The 20380-nt window shown below is 54.5% G+C and overlaps 1 non-coding gene across 1 annotated transcript; it reads right to left on the bottom strand.

Moving 5' to 3' along the window:
- Nucleotides 1-20027: 20027 nt before the first annotated feature.
- On the bottom strand, nucleotides 20028-20134 carry LOC131820179 (U6 spliceosomal RNA). Its single transcript, XR_009349498.1, has one exon. It is a non-coding gene; the product is annotated as a U6 spliceosomal RNA (small nuclear RNA).
- Nucleotides 20135-20380: the final 246 nt, after the last annotated feature.

Genomic DNA, 20380 nt, shown 5'->3' with positions numbered 1-20380 from the left:
TCAGCTTGGCACGAACCGCACTTAGCTGCTGCTTCCTCAGAAAGGCATTGGGTGTTCACTCTGCGGGGCAGGGAAGAAGTGCCGCGGGAGAGGTGGTGCCTCTTGGCATTTGATTTCCCTGGCTCCGAGTTTACGCCCGGGATTCACCTTGCTATGCTGAAATAAGCAGACAAAGTCACAACCCTGCAGCAGCGAGCTTGGCCTAGCATGGCACTCTATGCCTATTACAAACTCCTGGGGTAGGTTAGGCTTTGTTTTTTGCTCTGGCTCTCAGGCAGACTCGGCTAGGCCAGTGCCATCCCCACAGGAGAAAGGAGGCAACAGGATCCCTGCACACGGCCCGTGCACAGATTATGGAGCTTTTGGGGACTGTCCCCACTCCTTCCCCTTAAACCCCGTGCCTCCTCCAAGCTTCCACATCCTAGAGGAAGACAGCATCTGACTCCCTGTTCTTTCAGGAAGCTGTTTCTGTGAGTTCAGCGTAGGTTCCTGGTGGCTAGCGCATATCTGTCCCGGGGACAGGTGGGATGGAGCTGCTGTCTTCTTAGGCCCAGAGGTTCAGGACAGGCATGCTTTCTGCCCAGACTCCTTCCTAAGAGTGGAGCACGCGCCCTGCCCTACTCTTCCCCTCCTGTCTCCTTAGCAGCCTGGCTTCTGTCTCTCTGCACTGGGAGCGGGTGATAATTGTATTGCAGGCGCTCCTGCTTCGCAACCGTTTCCAGACCAGAAGGTTAATGGCTCTTGTTCTCCCCGGACAGCGTGCAGCACCTTCCACAGACATGCTCCTGCGGACCGCACTGAAAAACGTGTCCCTTTCCTTAAGGCTCTTTCCACAGGTGCACCCGCGCTTCTCTCTCAGGCAGAGGGGATGCCCAGGCATAGAGGATTTCGCTCCATGCGGGTTGATGACACCGTGCTGAGGAGACCAGCTCAGGCAACAGGAGCATCCCTCAGACCGGACTCTGATTTCCCAAAGTTTGCTGTGCTTTCCCAGAGGGGATGCCAAGGCAAAGAGGCTTTCGCTCTATTCGGGTTTCACCCTTCGTGCTGCGAATAGTAGGCTAAGGCAAGCAGCAACAGCAGCCCACACAACCGACTCTGATTTCCCAGCGACTGCTATGCGTTCTCAAAGGTTTTCAGCTTGGCACAAACCGCACTTCGCTGCTGCTTCCTCAGAAAGGCATTGGGTGTTCACTCTCCGGGGCAGGGAAGAAGTGCCGCGGGAGAGGTGGTGCCTCTTGGCATTTGATTTCCCTGGCTCCGAGTTTACGCCCGGGATTCACCTTGCTATGCTGAAATAAGCAGACAAAGTCACAACCCTGCAGCAGCGAGCTTGGCCTAGCATGGCACTCTATGCCTATTACCATCTCCTGTGGTAGGTTAGGCTTTGCTTTTTGCTCTGGCTCTAAGGCAGACTCGGCTAGGCCAGTGCCTTCACCACAGGAGGGAGGAGGCGACAGGATCCCTGCACACGGCCCGTGCACTGATTATCGAGCTTTTGGGGACTGTCCCCACTCCTTCCCCATAAACCCCGTGCCTCCTCGAAGCTTCCACATCCTAGAGGAAGACGGCATCTGACTCCACGTTCTTTCAGGGAGCTGTTTCTGCGAGTTTAGCGTAGGCGCCTGGTGACTAGCGCAGTCTGCCCCAGGGACAGGAGGCCATGGAGCTGCTGTCTCCTTAGGCAAAGAGGTTCAGGAAAGGCATGCTTTCTGCCCAGACTCCTTCCTAAGAGTGGAGCACGCACCCTGCCCTACTCATGCCCTCCTGTCTCCTTAGTAGCCAGGCTTCTTTCACTCTGCATTTGGAGCTGGTGACATTGTATTGCCACCGGCCGCTGTGCCTGCCAGGGCCGGATCTCCTGCTCCGCAACCTTTTCCAGACCAGAATGCCAACGGATCCTGCTCTTCTCCCTGGGCAGCATGCTGCACCTTCCACAGACATACTCCTGGGGACCGCACTGAAAAACGTGTCCCTTTCCTTAAAGCTCTTTCCACAGGCACAACCGCGCTTCTCTCTCTGGCCGAGGGGATGCCCAGGCATAGAGGATTTCGCTCCATGCGGGTTTATGACACCGTGCTGAGGAGACCAGCTCAGGCAACAGGAGCATCCCTCAGACCGGACTCTGATTTCCCAAAGTTTGCTGTGCTTTCCCAGAGGGGATGCCAAGGAAAAGAGGCTTTCGCTCTATTCGGGTTTCACCCTTCGTGCTGCGAATAGTAGGCTAAGGCAAGCAGCAACAGCAGCCCACAGAACCGACTCTGATTTCCCAGCGACTGCTATGCGTTCTCAAAGGTTTTCAGCTTGGCACAAACCGCACTTCGCTGCTGCTTCCTCAGAAAGGCATTGGGTGTTCACTCTGCGGGGCAGGGAAGAAGTGCCGCGGGAGAGGTGGTGCCTCTTGGCATTTGATTTCCCGGGCTCCGAGTTTACGCCCGGGATTCACCTTGCTATGCTGAAATAAGCAGACAAAGTCACAACCCTGCAGCAGCGAGCTTGGCCTAGCATGGCACTCTATGCCTATTACCATCTCCTGTGGTAGGTTAGGCTTTGCTTTTTGTTCTGGCTCTAAGGCAGACTCGGCTAGGCCAGTGCCTTCACCACAGGGGAGAGGAGGCGACAGGATCCCTGCACACGGCCCGTGCACTGATTATGGAGCTTTTGGGGACTGTCCCCACTCCTTCCCCATAAACCCCGTGCCTCCTCCAAGCTTCCACATCCTAGAGGAAGACGGCATCTGACTCCCCGTTCTTTCAGGGAGCTGTTTCTGCGAGTTTAGCGTAGGAGCCTGGTGACTAGCGCAGTCTGCCCCAGGGACAGGAGGCCATGGAGCTGCTGTCTCCTTAGGCAAAGAGGTTCAGGAAAGGCATGCTTTCTGCCCAGACTCCTTCCTAAGAGTGGAGCACGCACCCTGCCCTACTCATGCCCTCCTGTCTCCTTAGTAGCCAGGCTTCTTTCACTCTGCATTTGGAGCTGGTGACATTGTATTGCCACCGGCCGCTGTGCCTGCCAGGGCCGGATCTCCTGCTCCGCAACCTTTTCCAGACCAGAATGCCAACGGCTCCTGCTCTTCTCCCTGGGCAGCATGCTGCACCTTCCACAGACATACTCCTGGGGACCGCACTGAAAAACGTGTCCCTTTCCTTAAAGCTCTTTCCACAGGCACAACCGCGCTTCTCTCTCAGGCAGAGGGGATACACAGGCAAAGAGGCTTTCGCTGTATGTGGGTTTCTCCCACCGCGAGACTGGGCTCAAGCCAGCAGCAGCAGCCCACAGAACATTTCTCAGCGAATGATGTGCTTTCGCAGAGGCTTTGGCTTGGAGCGAACAGCACTTCGCTGCTGCTTCCTCATCAAGGCTTCAGTCGCGTCAGGGAAGAAGAGCTACGGGAGAGCTGGTGCCCCTTGGGCCTTGCTTTCCAGGGCTTCATGTTCGTGTCCTGGGTTCACCCTGCCAGGCCGAACTAAGCAGATACAGCCACAGCCCTGCAGTAGCCTGCATAGCCTAGGATGGCACTCTATGCACACTACCATCTCCCAGTGTAGGCATCGCTTGGCCTTTTACTCTGGCGCTCAGGCGGATTCTCGGACTAGGCCAGTGCTTTCCCCACAGGAAAGGAGAGGTGACAGGATCCATGAACACCGCCCGTGCACTGAATAGGGAGCTTTGGGGGACCTTCCCCACTCCTTACCCTTAAACCGCATGCCTCCTCCAAGCTTCCACATCCTGAAGGAAAGGAAGACGGCATCTAACTCCCCATTATTTCAGGGAGCTGTTTCTGCGAGTTCAGCATAGGCGCCTGGTGGCTAGCGCATGTCTGCCCCAGGGACAGGTGGCCAAGGAGCTGCTCTCTCCTTGTGCCCAGAGGTTCAGGACAGGCATGCTTTCTGCCCAGACCCCTTCCTAAGAGTTAGCATGCACCCTGCCCTACTCATCCCCTCCTGTCTACTTAGCAACCAGGCTTCTGTCTGTCTGCACAGGGAGCGGGTGATAATTGTATTGCCGGCTATCCTGCTTCGCAAGCGTTTCCAGACCAGAAGGTTAATGGCTCCTCTTCTCCCCGGACAGCGTGCTGCACCTTCCACAGACATGCTCCTGGGTCCACAGTGAAAAACGTGTCCCTTTCCTTAAGGCTCTTTCCACAGGCGCAACCGGCTTCTCTCTCAGGCAGAGGGGATGCCCAAACATAGAGGATTTCGCTTCATAATGGTTTATTACACCGTGCTGAGGAGACCAGCTCAGGCAACAGGAGTATCCCTCAGACTGGACTCTGATTTCCCAAAGATTGCTGTGAATTCCCAGAGGGGATGCCAGGGCAAAGAGGCTTTTGCTCTATGCGGGTTTCACCCATCGAGCTGCGAATATTAGTCTAAGGCAAGCAGCAACAGCAGCCCACAGAAACGACTCTGATTTCCCAGCGACTGCTATGCTTTCGCAGAGGTTTTCAGCTTGGCACGAACCGCACCTTGCTGCTGCTTCCTTACAAAGGCATTGGGTGTTCACTCTGGGCGGCAGGGAAAAAGTGCCACGGGAGAGCTGGTGCCTCTTGGGATTTGCTTTCCCGGGCTCCGAGTTGACGCCCGGGATTCACCTTGCTGTGCTGAACTAAGCAGACACAGTCACAACCCTGCAGCAGCTTGCTTGGCCTAGCATGGCAGTCTATGCCTATTACCATCTCCTGGGGTAGGTGAGGCTTTGCTTTTTGCTGTGGCTCTCAGGCAGACTCGGCTCGGCCAGTGTCTTCCCCACAGGAGAGACGAGGCGACAGGATCCCTGCACACGGCCCGTGCACAGATTATGGAGCTTTTGGGGACTGTGCCCACTCTTTCCCCTTAAACCCCGTGCCTCCTCCAAGCTTCCACATCCTAGAGGAACGGCATCTGACTCCCTGTTCTGTCAGGGAGCTGTTTCTGCGAGTTCAGCGTAGGCGCCTGGTGGCTAGCGCATGTCTGCCCCAGGGACAGGTGGCCATGGTGCTGCTGTCTCCTTAGGCCCAGAGGTTCAGGACAGGCATGCTTTCTGCCCAGACTCCTTCCTAAGAGTGGAGCACGCGCCCTGCCCTACTCATCCCCTCCTGTCTCCTTAGCAGCCAGGCTTCTGTCTCTCTGCATTTTGAGCGGGTGACAGTTGTATTGCCACCGGCCGCTGTGCCTGCCAGGGCCGGCTCTCCTGCTTCGCAACCATTTCCAGAAGAGAAGGCCACCGGCTCCTGCTCTTTCCCCCCGGCAGCGTGCTGCACCTTCCACAGACATACTCCTGGAGACCGACTGAAAAACGTGTCCCTTTCCTTAAAGCTCTTTCCACAGGCACAACCGCGCTTCTATCTCTGGCAGAGGGGATGCCCAGGTTAAGAGGCTTTGGCTGTATGTGGGTTTCTCCCACCGCGAGACTGGGCTCAAGCAAGCAGCAGCAGCCCACAGAACATTTCTCGGCGAATGATGTGCTTTCGCAGAGGCTTTGGCTTGGAGCGAACAGCACTTCGCTGCTGCTTCCTCATCAAGGCTTCAGTCGCGTCAGGGAAGAAGAGCTACGGGAGAGCCTGTGCCCCTTGGGCCTTGCTTTCCAGGGCTTCATGTTCGTGTCCTGGGTTCACCCTGCCAGGCCGAACTAAGCAGATACAGCCACAGCCCTGCAGTAGCCTGCATTGCCTAGGATGGCACTCTATGAACACTACCATCTCCCAGTGTAGGCATCGCTTGGCCTTTTACTCTGGCGCTCAGGCGGATTCTCGGACTAGGCCAGTGCTTTCCCCACAGGAAACGAGAGGTGACAGGATCCATGCACACCGCCCGTGCACTGAATAGGGAGCTTTGGGGGACCTTCCCCACTCCTTACCCTTAAACCGCATGCCTCCTCCAAGCTTCCACATCCTGAAGGAAAGGAAGACGGCATCTAACTCCCCATTATTTCAGGGAGCTGTTTCTGCGAGTTCAGCATAGGCGCCTGGTAGCTAGCGTATGTCTGCCCCAGGGACAGGTGGCCAAGGAGCTGCTGTCTCCTTGGGCCCAGAGGTTCAGGACAGGCATGCTTTCTGCCCAGACCCCTTCCTAAGAGTTAGCATGCACCCTGCCCTACTCATCCCCTCCTGTCTACTTTGCAACCAGGCTTCTGTCTGTCTGCACAGGGAGCGGGTGATAATTGTATTGCCGGCTCTCCTGCTTCGCAACCGTTTCCAGACCAGAGGGTTAATGGCTCCTGTTCTCCCCGGACAGCGTGCTGCACCTTCCACAGACATGCTCCTGGGGACCGCACTAAAAAACGTGTCCCTTTCCTTAAGGCTCTTTCCACAGGCGCAATCGCGCTTCTCTCTCAGGCAGAGGGGATGCCCAGGCATAGAGGATTTCGCTCCATGCGGGTTTATGACACCGTGCTGAGGAGACCAGCTCAGGCAACAGGAGCATCCCTCAGACCGGACTCTGATTTCCCAAAGATTGCTGTGCTTTCCCAGAGGGGATGCCAAGGCAAAGAGGCTTTCGCTCTATACGGGTTTCACCCTTCGAGCTGTGAATATTAGGCTAAGGCAAGCTACAACAGCAGCCCACAGAACCGACTCTGATTTCCCAGCGACTGCTATGCGTTCGCAGAGGTTTTCAGCTTGGCAGGTAACGCACGTCGCTGCTGCTTCCTCAGAAAGGCATTGGGTGTTCACTCTGCGGGGCAGGGAAGAAGTGCCGCGGGAGAGGTGGTGCCTCTTGGCATTTGATTTCCCTGGCTACGAGTTTACGCCCGGGATTCACCTTGCTATGCTGAAATAAGCAGACAAAGTCACAACCCTGCAGCAGCGTGCTTGACCTAGCATGGCATCTATGCCTATTACCATCTCCTGGGTTAGGTTAGGCTTTGCTTTTTGCTCTGGCTCTCAGGCAGACTCGGCTAGGCCAGTGCCATCCCCACAGGAGAAAGGAGGCGACAGGATCCCTGCACTAGGCCCGTGCACTGATTATGGAGCTTTTGGGGACTGTCCCCACTCCTTCCCCTTAAACCCCGTTCCTCCTCCAAGCTTCCACATCCTAGAGGAAGACGGCATCTGACTCCCTGTTCTTTCAGGGAGCTGTTTCTGTGAATTCAGCGTAGGTTCCTGGTGGCTAGCGCATGTCTGTCCCGGGGACAGGAGGGATGGAGCTGCTGTCTTCTTAGGCCCAGAGGTTCAGGACAGGCATGCTTTCTGCCCAGACTCCTTCCTAAGAGTGGAGCACGCGCCCTGCCCTACTCTTCCCCTCCTGTCTCCTTAGCAGCCTGGCTTCTGTCTCTCTGCAATGGGAGCGGGTGATAATTGTATTGCAGGCTCTCCTGCTTCGCAACCGTTTCCAGACCAGAAGGTTAATGGCTCTTGTTCTCCCCGGACAGCGTGCTGCACCTTCCACAGACATGCTCCTGGGGACCGCACTGAAAAACATGTCCCCTTCCTTAAGGCTCTTTCCACAGGCACACCGCGCTTTTCTCTCAGGCAGAGGGGATGCCCAGGCATAGAGGATTTCGCTCCATGCGGGTTTATTACACCGTGCTGAGGAAACCAGCTCAGGCAACAGGAGCATCCCTCAGACCTGACTCTAATTTCACAAAGATTGCTGTGCTTTCCAAGAGGGGATGCCAAGGCAAAGAGGCTTTCGCTCTATTCGGGTTTCACCCTTCGTGCTGCGAATAGTAGGCTAAGGCAAGCAGCAACAGCAGCCCACAGAACCGACTCTGATTTCCCAGCGACTGCTATGCGTTCTCAAAGGTTTTCAGCTTGGCACAAACCGCACTTCGCTGCTGCTTCCTCAGAAAGTCATTGGGTGTACACTCTGCGGGGCAGGGAAGAACTGCCGCGGGAGAGGTGGTGCCTCTTGGCATTTGATTTCCCTGGCTCCGAGTTTACGCCCGGGATTCACCTTGCTATGCTGAAATAAGCAGACAAAGTCACAACACTGCAGCAGCGAGCCTGGCCTAGCATGGCACTCTATGCCTATTACCATCTCCTGGGGTAGGTTAGGCTTTGCTTTTTGTTCCGGCTCTAAGGCAGACTCGGCTAGGCCAGTGCCTTCACCACAGGAGAGAGGAGGCGACAGGATCGCTGCACATGGCCCATGCACTCATTATGGAGCTTTTGGGGATTGTCCCCACTCCTTCCCCATAAACCCCGTGCCTCCTCCAAGCTTCCACATCCTAGAGGAAGAGAGCATCTGACTCCACGTTCTTTCAGGGAGCTGTTTCTGCGAGTTTAGCGTAGGCGCCTGGTGACTAGCGCAGTCTGCCCCAGGGACAGGAGGCCATGGAGCTGCTGTCTCCTTAGGCAAAGAGGTTCAGGAAAGGCATGCTTTCTGCCCAGACTCCTTCCTAAGAGTGGAGCACGCACCCTGCCCTACTCATGCCCTCCTGTCTCCTTAGTAGCCAGGCCTCTTTCACTCTGCATTTCGAGCTGGTGACATTGTATTGCCACCGGCCGCTGTGCCTGCCAGGGCCGGATCTCCTGCTCCGCAACCTTTTCCAGACCAGAATGCCAACGGCTCCTGCTCTTCTCCCTGAGCAGCATGCTGCACCTTCCACAGACATACTCCTGGAGACCGCACTGAAAAACGTGTCCCTTTCCTTAAAGCTCTTTCCACAGGCACAACCGCGCTTCTCTCTCTGGCAGAGGGGATGCCCAGGCAAAGAGGCTTTCGCTGTATGTGGGTTTCTCCCACCGCGAGACTGGGCTCAAGCAAGCAGCAGCAGCCCACAGAACATTTCTCAGCGAATGATGTGCTTTCGCAGAGGCTTTGGCTTGGAGCGAACAGCACTTCGCTGCTGCTTCCTCATCAAGGCTTCAGTCGCGTCAGGGTAGAAGAGCTACGGGAGAGCTGGTGCCCCTTGGGCCTTGCTTTCCAGGGCTTCATGTTCGTGTCCTGGGTTCACCCTGCCAGGCCGAACTAAGCAGATACAGCCACAGCCCTGCAGTAGCCTGCATAGCCTAGGATCGCACTCTATGCACACTACCATCTCCCAGTGTAGGCATCGCTTGGCCTTTTACTCTGGCGCTCAGGCGGATTCTCGGACTAGGCCAGTGCTTTCCCCACAGGAAACGAGAGGTGACAGGATCCATGCACACCGCCCGTGCACTGAATAGGGAGCTTTGGGGGACCTTCCCCACTCCATACCCTTAAACCGCATGCCTCCTCCAAGCTTCCACATCCTTAAGGAAAGGAGGACGGCATCTAACTCCCCATTATTTCAGGGAGCTGTTTCTGCGAGTTCAGCATAGGCGCCTGGTGGCTAGCGCATGTCTGCCCCAGGGACAGGTGGCCAAGGAGCTGCTGTCTCCTTGGGCCCAGAGGTTCAGGACAGGCATGCTTTCTGCCCAGACCCCTTCCTAAGAGTAAGCATGCACCCTGCCCTACTCATCCCCTCCTGTCTCCTTAGCAACCAGGCTTCTGTCTGTCTGCACAGGGAGCGGGTGATAATTGTATTGCCGGCTCTCCTGCTTCGCAACCGTTTCCAGACCAGAGGGTTAATGGCTCCTGTTCTCCTCGGACAGCGTGCTGCACCTTCCACAGACATGCTCCTGGGGACCGCACTAAAAAACGTGTCCCTTTCCTTAAGGCCTTTACACAGGCGCAACCGCGCTTCTCTCTCAGGCAGAGGGGATGCCCAGGCATAGAGGATTCGCTCCATGGGGGATAATGGCACCGTGCTGAGGAGACCAGCTCAGGCAACAGGAGCATCCCTCAGATCGGACTCTGATTTCCCAAAGATTGCTGTGCTTTCCCAGAGGTGATGCCAAGGCAAAGAGGCTATCACTCTATACGGGTTTCATCCTTCGTGCTGCGAATATTAGGCTAAGGCAAGCAGCAACAGCAGCCCACAGAATCGACTCTGATTTCCCAGCGACTGCTATGCGTTCTCAAAGGTTTTCAGCTTGGCACAAACCGCACTTCGCTGCTGCTTCCTCAGAAAGTCATTGGGTGTTCACTCTGCGGGGCAGGGAAGAATTGCCGCGGGAGAGGTGGTGCCTCTGGGGATTTGATTTCCCGGGCTCCGAGTTTACGCCCGGGATTCACCTTGCTATGCTGAAATAAGTAGACAAAGTAACAACCCTGCAGCAGCGAGCTTGACCTAGCATGGCACTCTATGCCTATTACCATCTCCTGGGGTAGGTTAGGTTTTGCTTTTTGCTCTGGCTCTAAGGCAGACTCGGCTAGGTCAGTGCCTTCACCACAGGAGAGAGGAGGCGACAGGATCCCTGCACACGGCCCGTGCACAGATTATGGAACTTTTGGGGACTGTCTCCACTCCTTCCCCTTAAACCCCGTGCCTCCTACAAGCTTCCACATCCTAGAGGAAGACAGCATCTGACTCCACGTTCTTTCAAGGAGCTGTTTCTGCGAGTTTAACGTAGGCGCCTGGTGGCTAGCGCAGTCTACCCCGTGGACAGGTGGCCATGAAGCTGCTGTCTCCTTAGGCCAAGAGGTTCAGGAAAGGCATGCTTTCTGCCCAGACTCCTTCCTAAGAGTGGAGCACGCGCCCTGCCCTACTCATGCCCTCCTGTCTCCTTAGCAGCCAGGCTTCGTTCACTCTGCATTTGGAGCGGGTGACAGTTGTATTGCCACAGGCCGCTGTGCCTGCCAGGGCCCGTTCTCCTGCTTCGCAACCCTTTCCAGACCAGAATGCCAACGGCTCCTGCTCTTCTCCCCGGGCAGCGTGCAGCACCTTGCACAGAAATGCTCCTGGGACCCCAGTGTAAAACGTTTCCCTTTCCTTAAGGCTCTTTCCACAGGCACAACCGCGCTTCTCTCTCAGGCAGAGGCGATGCCCAGGCAAAGAGGCTTTCGCTGTATGTGGGTTTCTCCCACCGCGAGACTGGGCTCAAGCAGGCAGCAGCAGCCCACAGAACATTTCTCAGCGAATGATGTGCTTTCGCAGAGGCTTTGGCTTGGAGCGAACAGCACTTCGCTGCTGCTTCCTCATCAAGGCTTCAGTCGCGACAGGGAAGAAGAGCTATGGGAGAGTTGGTGCCCCTTGGGCCTTGCTTTCCAGGGCTCCATGTTCGTGTCCTGGGTTCACCCTGCCAGGCCGAACTAAGCAGATACAGCCACAGTCCTGCAGTAGCCTGCATAGCCTAGGATGGCACTCTATGCACACTAACATCTCCCAGTGTAGGCATCGCTTGGCCTTTTACTCTGGCGCTCAGGCGGATTCTCGGACTAGGCCAGTGCTTTCCCCACAGGAAACGAGAGGTGACAGGATTCATGCACACCGCCCGTGCACTGAATAGGGAGCTTTGGGGGACTGTCCCCACTCCTTACCCTTAAACCGCATGCCTCCTCCAAGCTTCCACATCTTGAAGGAAGACGGCATTTAACTCCCCATTATTTCAGGGAGCTGTTTCTGCGAGTTCAGCATAGGCGCCTGGTGGCTAGCGCATGTCTGCCCCAGGGACAGGTGGCCAAGGAGCTGCTGTCTCCTTGGGCCCAGAGGTTCAGGACAGGCATGCTTTCTGCCCAGACCCCTTCCTAATTGTTAGCATGCACCCTGCCCTACTCATCCCCTCCTGTCTACTTTGCAACCAGGCTTCTGTCTGTCTGCACAGGGAGCGGGTGATAATTGTATTGCCGGCTCTCCTGCTTTGCAACCGTTTCCAGATCAGATGGTTAATGGCTCCTGTTCTCCCCGGACAGCGTGCTGCACCTTCCATAGACATTCTCCTGGGGACCGCACTGAAAAACATGTCCCTTTCCTTAAGGCTCTTTCCACAGGTGCACCCGCGCTTCTCTCTCAGGCAGAGGGGATGCCCAGGCATAGAAGATTTCGCTCCATGCGGGTTTATGACACCGTGCTGAGGAGACCAGCTCAGGCAACAGGAGCATCCCTCAGACAGGACTCTGATTTCCCAAAGATTGCTGTGCTTTCCCAGAGGGGATGACAAGGCAAAGAGGCTTTCGCTCTATACTGGTTTCACCCTTCGTGCTGCGAATATTAGGCTAAGGCAAGCAGCAACAGCAGCCAACAGAACCGACTATGATTTCCCAGCGACTGCTATGTGTTCGCAGAGGTTTTCAGCTTGGCACGAACCGCACTTCGCTGCTGCTTCCTCGAAAAGGCATTGGGTGTTCACTCTGCGGGGCAGGGAAGAACTGCCGCGGGAGAGGTGGTGCCTCTTGGCATTTGATTTCCAGGGCTCCGAGTTTACGCCCGGGATTCACCTTGCTATGCTGAAATAAGCAGACAAAGTCACAACCCTGCAGCAGCGTGCTTGACCTAGCATGGCATCTATGCCTATTACCATCTCCTGGGGTAGGTTAGGCTTTGCTTTTTGCTCTGGCTCTAAGGCAGACTCGGCTAGGCCAGTGCCTTCACCACAGGAGAGAGGAGTCGACAGGATCCCTGCACACGGCCCGTGCACTGATTATGGAGCTTTTCGGGACTGTCCCCACTCCTTCCCCTTAAACCCCGTGCCTCCTCCAAGCTTCCACATCCTAGAGGAAGATGGCATCTGACTCCTCGTTCTTTCAGTGAGCTGTTTCTGCGAGTTTAGCGTAGGCGCCTGGTGGCTAGCGCAGTCTGCCCCAGGGACAGGTGGCCATGGAGCTGCTGTTTCCTTAGACCAAGAGGTTCAGGAAAGGCATGCTTTCTGCCCAGACGCCTTCCTAAGAGTGGAGCACGCGCCCTGCCCTACTCTTCCCCTCCTGTCTCCTTAGCGGCCAAGCTTCTTTCACTCTGCATTTGGAGCGGGTGACAGTTGTATTGTCACCGGCCGCTGTGCCTGCCAGGGCCGGTTCTCCTGCTCCGCAACCTTTTCAAGACCAGAATGCCAATGGCTCCTGCTCTTCTCCCATGGCAGCGTGCTGCACTTTCCACAGACATGCTCCTGCGGACCGCACTGAAAAACGTGTCCCTTTCCTTAAGGCTCTTTCCACAGGCGCAACCGCGCTTCTCTCTCAGGCAGAGGGGATGCCCAGGCATAGAGGATTTCGCTCCATGCGGGTTTATGACACCGTGCTGAGGAGACCAGCTCAGGCAACAGGAGCATCCCTCAGACCGGACTCTGATTTCCCAAAGATTGCTGTGCTTTCCCAGAGGGGATGCCAAGGCAAAGAGGCTTTCGCTCTATACGGGTTTCACCCTTCGAGCTGTGAATATTAGGCTAAGGCAAGCAGCAACAGCAGCCCACAGAACCGACTCTGATTTCCCAGCGACTGCTATGCGTTCGCAGAGGTTTTCAGCTTGGCAGGAAACGCACGTCGCTGCTGCTTCCTCAGAAAGGCATTGGGTGTTCACTCTGCGGGGCAGGGAAGAAGTGCCGCGGGAGAGGTGGTGCCTCTTGGCATTTGATTTCCCTGGCTACGAGTTTACGCCCGGGATTCACCTTGCTATGCTGAAATAAGCAGACAAAGTCACAACCCTGCAGCAGCGAGCTTGGCCTAGCATGGCACTCTATGCCTATTACAATCTCCTGGGGTAGGTTAGGCTTTGCTTTTTGCTCTGGCTCTCAGGCAGACTCGGCTAGGCCAGTGCCATCCCCACAGGAGAAAGGAGGCGACAGGATCCCTGCACACGGCCCGTGCACAGATTGTGGAGCTTTTGGGGACTGTCCCCAGTCCTTCCCCTTAAACCCCGTGCCTCCTCCAAGCTTCCACATCCTAGAGGAAGACGGCATCTGACTCCCTGTTCTTTCAGGGAGCTGTTTCTGTGAGTTCAGCGTAGGTTCCTGGTGGCAAGCGCATGTGTGTCCCGGGGACAGGTCGGATGGAGCTGCTGTCTTCTTAGGCCCAGAGGTTCAGGACAGGCATGCTTTCTGCCCAGACTCCTTCCTAAGAGTGGAGCACGCGCCCTGCCCTACTCATCCCCTTCTGTCTCCTTAGCAGCCTGGCTTCTGTCTCTCTGCACTGGGAGCGGGTGATAATTGTATTGCCGGCTCTCCTGCTTTGCAACCGTTTCCAGACCAGAGGGTTAATGGCTCCTGTTCTCCCCGGACAGCGTGCTGCACCTTCCACAGACATGCTCCTGGGGACCACACTGAAAAACGTGTCCCTTTCCTTAAGGCTCTTTCCACTGGTGCACCCGCGCTTCTCTCTCAGGCAGAGGGGATGCCCAGGCATAGAGGATTTCGCTCCATGCGGGTTAATGGCACCGTGCTGAGGAGACCAGCTCAGGCAACAGGAGCATCCCTCAGACCGGACTCTGATTTCCCGAAGATTGCTGTGCTTTCCCAGAGAGGAGGCCTGGGCAAAGAGGCTTTCGCTCTATGCGGGTTTCTCACATCGTGCTGCGAATATTAGTCTAAGGCAAGCAGCAACAGCAGCCCTCAGAACCGACTCTGATTTCCCAGCGTTGCTATGCTTGCGCAGAGGTTTTCAGCTTGGCGCAAACCGCACTTTGCTGCTCTTTCATCAGCAAAGCTTTGGGTGTTCGCTCTGTCGTGGTAGGGAAGAAGAGCCGCGGGAGAGCTGGGGCCTCTTGGACTTGCTTTCCCGGGGTCCAAATTCACTCTCGGGGTTCACCTTGCTATGCCGAAGTAAGCAGACGCAGTCACAAATCTGCAGCAGCGTGCGTGTCCTAGCATGGCACTCTATGCCTATTACCATCTCCTGGGGTAGGTAAGGCTTTGCCTTTTGCTCTGGCGCTCAGGCAAACTCGGGATCGAGGCCAGTGCCTTCACCACAGGAGAGGGGAGGCCACAGGATCCTTGCACACGGCCCGTGCACTGGCATGGGGTACTGTGGGGGACTGTCTTCACTCTTTCACCGGCACACCCCCTGCCACCCACATCGCTGCCACATCTTGGTGGAAGACGGCATCTGACTGCCCGTTTCTCCGTGGGGTTGTTTCTGGGAGTTCCGAGTATGGCACCCGGTGGCAAGCCCAAGTCTGCCCTTGGGACAGGTGGCCAAGGAGATGCTGTCCCTTTGGGACCAGAGGCACAGGACAGGCCTACCTTCTGCCCAGACTCCTTCCTCAGAGTGGAGCACGCGCCTCTGCCCTAGAGGTCCCCTCACGTTTCCTTAGCATCCAGGCTTCCATCTCTCCGCACAGGGAGCGGGTGACACTTGTCTTGCCACCGGCCTGCTGTTTGTGCCACGGCAGGCTATCCTGCTTCCCGAGCGTTTCCCGACCCCAAGGCCAACGGCTCCTTGCCTTCTCCGGGGGCGGCATGCTGTGCCTTCCCCACCCTTGGCTTCTCTCTCAGGCAGAGGGGATGCTAGGGCAAATGGTATTTCGCTCCATGCGGGTATCTTCCACCGAGCTGCAGAGACTAGCTCAGGCAAGCAGCAGTAGCATCCCCAAACCCAACTCTGATTTCCCAAGGAACGCTGTGCTTTCCCAGGGGTGATGCCCAGGCAAAGAGGCTTTCGCTGTATGCGGGTTTCTACCACCGCGAGACTGCGCTCAGGCAACCACCAGCTGCCCGCAGAACATTTCTCAGCGAATGCTGGGCTTTCGCAGAGGCTTTGGCTTGGAGCGAACAGCACTTCGCTGCTGCTTCCTCAGCAAGGCTTCCGTCGCGTCAGGGAAGAAGAGCTGCGGGAGAGCTGGTGCCTCTTGGGCCTTGCTTTCCCGGGCTCCATGTTCACATCCTGGGTTCACCCTGCCAGGCAGAACTAAGCAGACACAGCCACAACCCTGCAGTAGCGTGCATAGCCTAGGATGGCACTCTATGCACACTACCATTCCCAGTGTAGGCATCGCTTGGGCTTTTACTCTGGCGCTTAGGCGGAATCTCAGTCTGGCCAGACCAGCCCAGGGAAACAGTAGCAGCGCTCCGACTGGACTCTGAGTTCCCAAAGAATGCTGTGCTTTCCCAGAGGGGATGCCAGGGCAAAGAGGCTTTCGCTCTATGCGGGTTTCTCCGATCCTGCTGCGAATACTAGGCTAAGGCAAGCAGCAACAGCAGCCCTCAGAACCGACTGATTTCCCAGCGACTGCTATGCTTTCGAAGAGGTTTTCGGCTTGGCACGATCCGAACTTCGTTGCTGCTTCCTCAGAAAGGCATTGGGTGTTTACTCTGCGCGGCAGGAAAGAAGAGCTGAGGAAGTGCTGGTGCCACTTGGGATTTGATTTCCGGGCTCCAAGTTTACGCCCGGGATTCACCTTGCTATGCTGAACTAAGCAAAGTCACAACCCTGCAGCAGCGAGCTTGGCCTAGCATGGCACTCTATGCCTATTACCATCTCCTGGGTTAGGTTAAGCTTTGCTTTTTGCTGTGGCACTCCGGCAGACTCGGCTAGGCCAGTGCCTTCCCCACAGGAGAGAGGAGGCGACAGGATACCTGCACACGGCCCGTGCACAGATTATGGAGCTTTGGGGGACTGTCCCTACTCCTTCCCCTTAAACCCCGTGCCTCCTCCACGTGCTAAGACAAGTGTCACCCGCTCCCTTTGCGGAGTGATTGAAGCCTGGCTGCTAAGGAGACATGAGGGGACGACTAGGACAGGTACGCATGCTCCACTCTGATGAAGGAGTCAGTGCAGAAGGCAGGCCTGTCCTGTGCCTCTGGTCCCAAGGGGACAGCATCTCCTTGGCCACCTGTCCCAAGGGCAGACGGGCTTGACCCCAGGTGCCATACCCGGAACTCGCAGAAACAATCCCATGGAGAAACGGGCAGTAAGATGCCGTCTTCCACCAAGATGTGGCAGCGTTGTGGGTGTCAAGGGGTGTGCCGGGGAAGGAGTGGATACAGTCCCCCACAGTTCCCAAACCCAGTCCACGGGCCGTGTGCACATATCCTGACGGCTCCTCTCTCCTGTGGTGAAGGCACTGGCCTAGACACCGAGTCTGCCTGAGCGCCTGAGCAAAAGGCAAAGCCTTACATACACCAGGAGATGGTAATAGGCCTAGAGTGCCATGCTAGGCCACGCACGCTGCTGCAGGGTTGTGACTGTGTCTGCTTAGTTCGGCTTAGCAAGGTGAACCCCGGGCGCGAACTAAGAGCTCGGGAAAGCAAGGCCCAAAAGGCACGAGCTTTCCCGCGGCACTTCTACCCTGTCTCGACAGAGCCAACGACAAAGCCTTGCTGAGGAAGCAGCAGCGAAGTGCGGTTTGCGCCAACCTGAAAACCTCTGTGAAAGCATAGCAGACACTGGTAAATCCGAGTCGGTTCTGTGGGCTGCTTTTGTTGCTTGCCTTAGCCTAGTATTCGCAGAACGATGGGAGAAACCCGCATAGAGGAAAAGCCTTTTGCCGGGGCATACCCTGTGGGAAAGCACAGCATTCTTTGGGAAATCAGAGTCGGGTCTGTGGGATGCTGCCTGCTGCTTGCCGGAGCTAGTCTCCACAGCACGGTGTCATAAACCCGCATGGAGCGAAATCCTCTTGGCCTGGGCATCCCCTCTACCTGAGAGAGAAGCGCGTTGATGCCTGTGGAAAGAGCCTTAAGGAAAAGGACAAGTCTGTCACTGCAGAGCGATGGAAGCCTGGCTGCTAAGGAGACACGAGGGGAAGATTAGGGCAGGGGAAAGGGCTCCACTCTGAGGAAGGAGTCTGGGCAGAAAGCCTTTGGGCTCAAGGAAACAGCAGCTCTTTGGCCACTTGTCCGTGGGGGAGTCATGGGCTTGCCACCAGGCGCCTACCCTGAGCTCGAGAAACAACTCCCAGAAAGAACTGGCCATCAGGTGCCGTCTTCCTCCAGGATGTGGAAGCTTGGAGGAGGCACGGGGTTTAAGGGGAAGGAGAGGGGAAAGTTCCGCAAAGCTCCCTGTTCAGTGCACAGGGCAGTGTGCAGGGATCCTGTCACCTTCCTTTCCAGTGGGGAAAGCGCTGGCCTAGTCCGCGAGTCCTCCTGAGCGCCTGAGTAAAAGGCCAAGCGATGCCTACACCGCGAGATGGTAGTGTGCATAGAGTGCCATCCTAGGCTACGTACGCTACTGCACGGTTCTGGCTTTGTCTGCTTAGTTCGGCCTGACAGGGTGAACCCAGGATGGGAACATGGATCCCGGAAAGCAAGGCCAGGAGGCACCAGCTCTCCCACAGCTCTTCTTCCCTGATGCGAATGAAGCCTTGTTGAGGAAGCAGCGGCGAAGTGCTGTACGCTCCAAGCCAAAGCCTCTGCGAAAGCACCGCATTCCCTGAGAAATGTTCTGCGGGCTGCTGCTGCTTGCCCGAGCCCAGTCTCTGGGTGGGAGAAACCCGCATACAGCGATAGCCTCTTTGCCTGGGCATCTCCCCTGGGAAAGTACATCTTTTGTTGGGAAATCAGAGTTGGGTTTGGGGATGCTGCTGCTTGCCTGTTCTAGTCTCCACAGCAGGTTGGAAGATACCCGCATGGAGCGAAATTCTCTTTGCCCTAGCATCCCCTCTACTTGAGAGAGAAGCGTGGTCGCACACTTGTGTCACCGCGGTACCCAGGAGCAAGTGTGGGAAGGTACAGCACGCCACCCCCGGGGAAGAGAAGGTGCCGCTGGCCTTAGAGTCGGGAAAATTGAACAGCCACATGCAGAAAAATGACATTGAATCATTTCCTTACACCATACATGAAAATAGACTGGAAATGGATGAAGAAGTATAATGTGAGAAAGAATCCATCAAAATCCTTGAGGAGAGAGCAGGTAGCAACCTCTTTGACCTCAGCAGCAGCAACTTCTTCCTAGGAACATCACCAAAGGCAAGGGAAGCAAGGGCAAGAATGAACTATTGGGATTTCATCAGATCAAAAAGCTTTTGCCCAGCAAAGGAAACAGTTAACAAAGCCAAAAGATGACTGTCAGAAGTTATCTGGGTGAAGATATTTGCAAATAACATACCAGATAAAGGGCCAGTATCCAAAATTTATAAAGAGCTTATCAAACTCAACACCCTAAGAACAAATAACCCAATGAAGAAATGGGCAGAGCACATGAACAGACATTTCTGCAAAGAATACATCTAAATGGCCAACAGACACATGAAAAAATGCTCCACATTACTCGGCATCAGGGAAATACAAATCAAAACCAGAATGAGATACCACCTCACACCTTTCAGAATGGCTAAAATGAACAAGTCAGTCAATGACAGATGCTGGCGAGGATGTGGAGAAAGGGCAACCCTCCTACACTGTACGCGGGAATGCAAGCTGGTGCAACCACTCTGGAAAACAGCGTGGAGGTGCCTCAAAAAGCAGAAAATAGAACTACCCTATGACCCAGTGATTGTAGTACTGAGTATATACCCTAAAGATACAAACGTGGCATTCTGAAGGGGCACATGCACCCAAATGTTTATAGCAGCAATGTCCACAATAGTTAAACTATGGAAAGAACCTAAATGTCCTTCAACAGATGAATCAATAAATAAGATGTGGTATATATGTACAATGGAATACTATGCAGCCATCAAAAGAAATGAAATCCTGCTATTTGTGATGACGTGGATGGAACTAGAGGGTATTATGCTTGGCGAAATAAATCGATCTGAGAAAGACAACTATCCTATGATTTCCCTGATATGATGAAGTAGAGATGCAACATAGGCGGTTTCGGGCGTACGAAAAGAAAAATAGAAGATGGGATTGGGAGGGAGACAAACCATAAAAGACTGAATCTCACAAGACAGACTGAGGGTTGCTGGGGGGAGGTGTGTTGGGAGAGGATGGTGGGGGTATGGACATTGGGGAGGGCAAGTGCTATGGTGAGTGATGGTGAGTGCTATGAAATGTGTGAACCTGGTGATTCACAGACCTGTACCCCTAGGGATAAAAACACATTATATGTTTATAAAAAAATTTAAAAAATAATTTTAAAAATCCATTAAAGAGAAAACACATATTGCAAGCCCAGAGCTAATCTCATATTCAATCAAAAAAGTTTGAAAGTTTTCCCCTTAACGATCAGAAAAAAGACAAGTGTATCCACTTTCACTACTCTCATTTGACATACTACTGGATGTCCTAGCCAGAGAAACAAGGAACACAAGGAAATAAGAGACTCCAAAAAAAAAAAAAAGGAAGAAGTAAAATTTTATTTTTTTGGATAACATGAACTTACATGTTAAAAAATCCTAAAAACTTCACAAAAAATTTTGAATAAACAAATTTAGTAAAGCTGCCAAATACAAGATCAATATATAACAGACAAGAATTTTGTTTTGTTTCATTTCTTTTTAATATGGAATGCTTCCCAGTTTTTCATGTCATCCTTGTTTAGTGATCACGCTAATCTTCTCTGCATCATTCCAATTTTAGTATATGTGCTGCCAAAGTAAGCACAAGACAGGAGCATTTTAACACTCTAATGATGAACTATCTGAAAAAATAAAGAAAACAATCTAATTCACAATAGCATCAAAAATAATAAAATACTTAGGAATAGATTTAACTAAGAAGATGAAAGATCTGTACTCCATAAACTATGACATTGATAAAGAAATTGAAGGAGACACAAACGGAAAGATAGCTCATATTTATGAATGGCAAGAATTAACATTGTTAAAATGTCCATACTACCGAAAACCA

This window comes from Mustela lutreola, chromosome 17 (genome assembly GCF_030435805.1).
Source record: "Mustela lutreola isolate mMusLut2 chromosome 17, mMusLut2.pri, whole genome shotgun sequence".
NCBI lineage: Eukaryota > Metazoa > Chordata > Mammalia > Carnivora > Mustelidae > Mustela > Mustela lutreola.
Note: the sequence above shows the minus strand (reverse complement) of the source record. Positions and strands in the feature narration are given on the sequence as shown.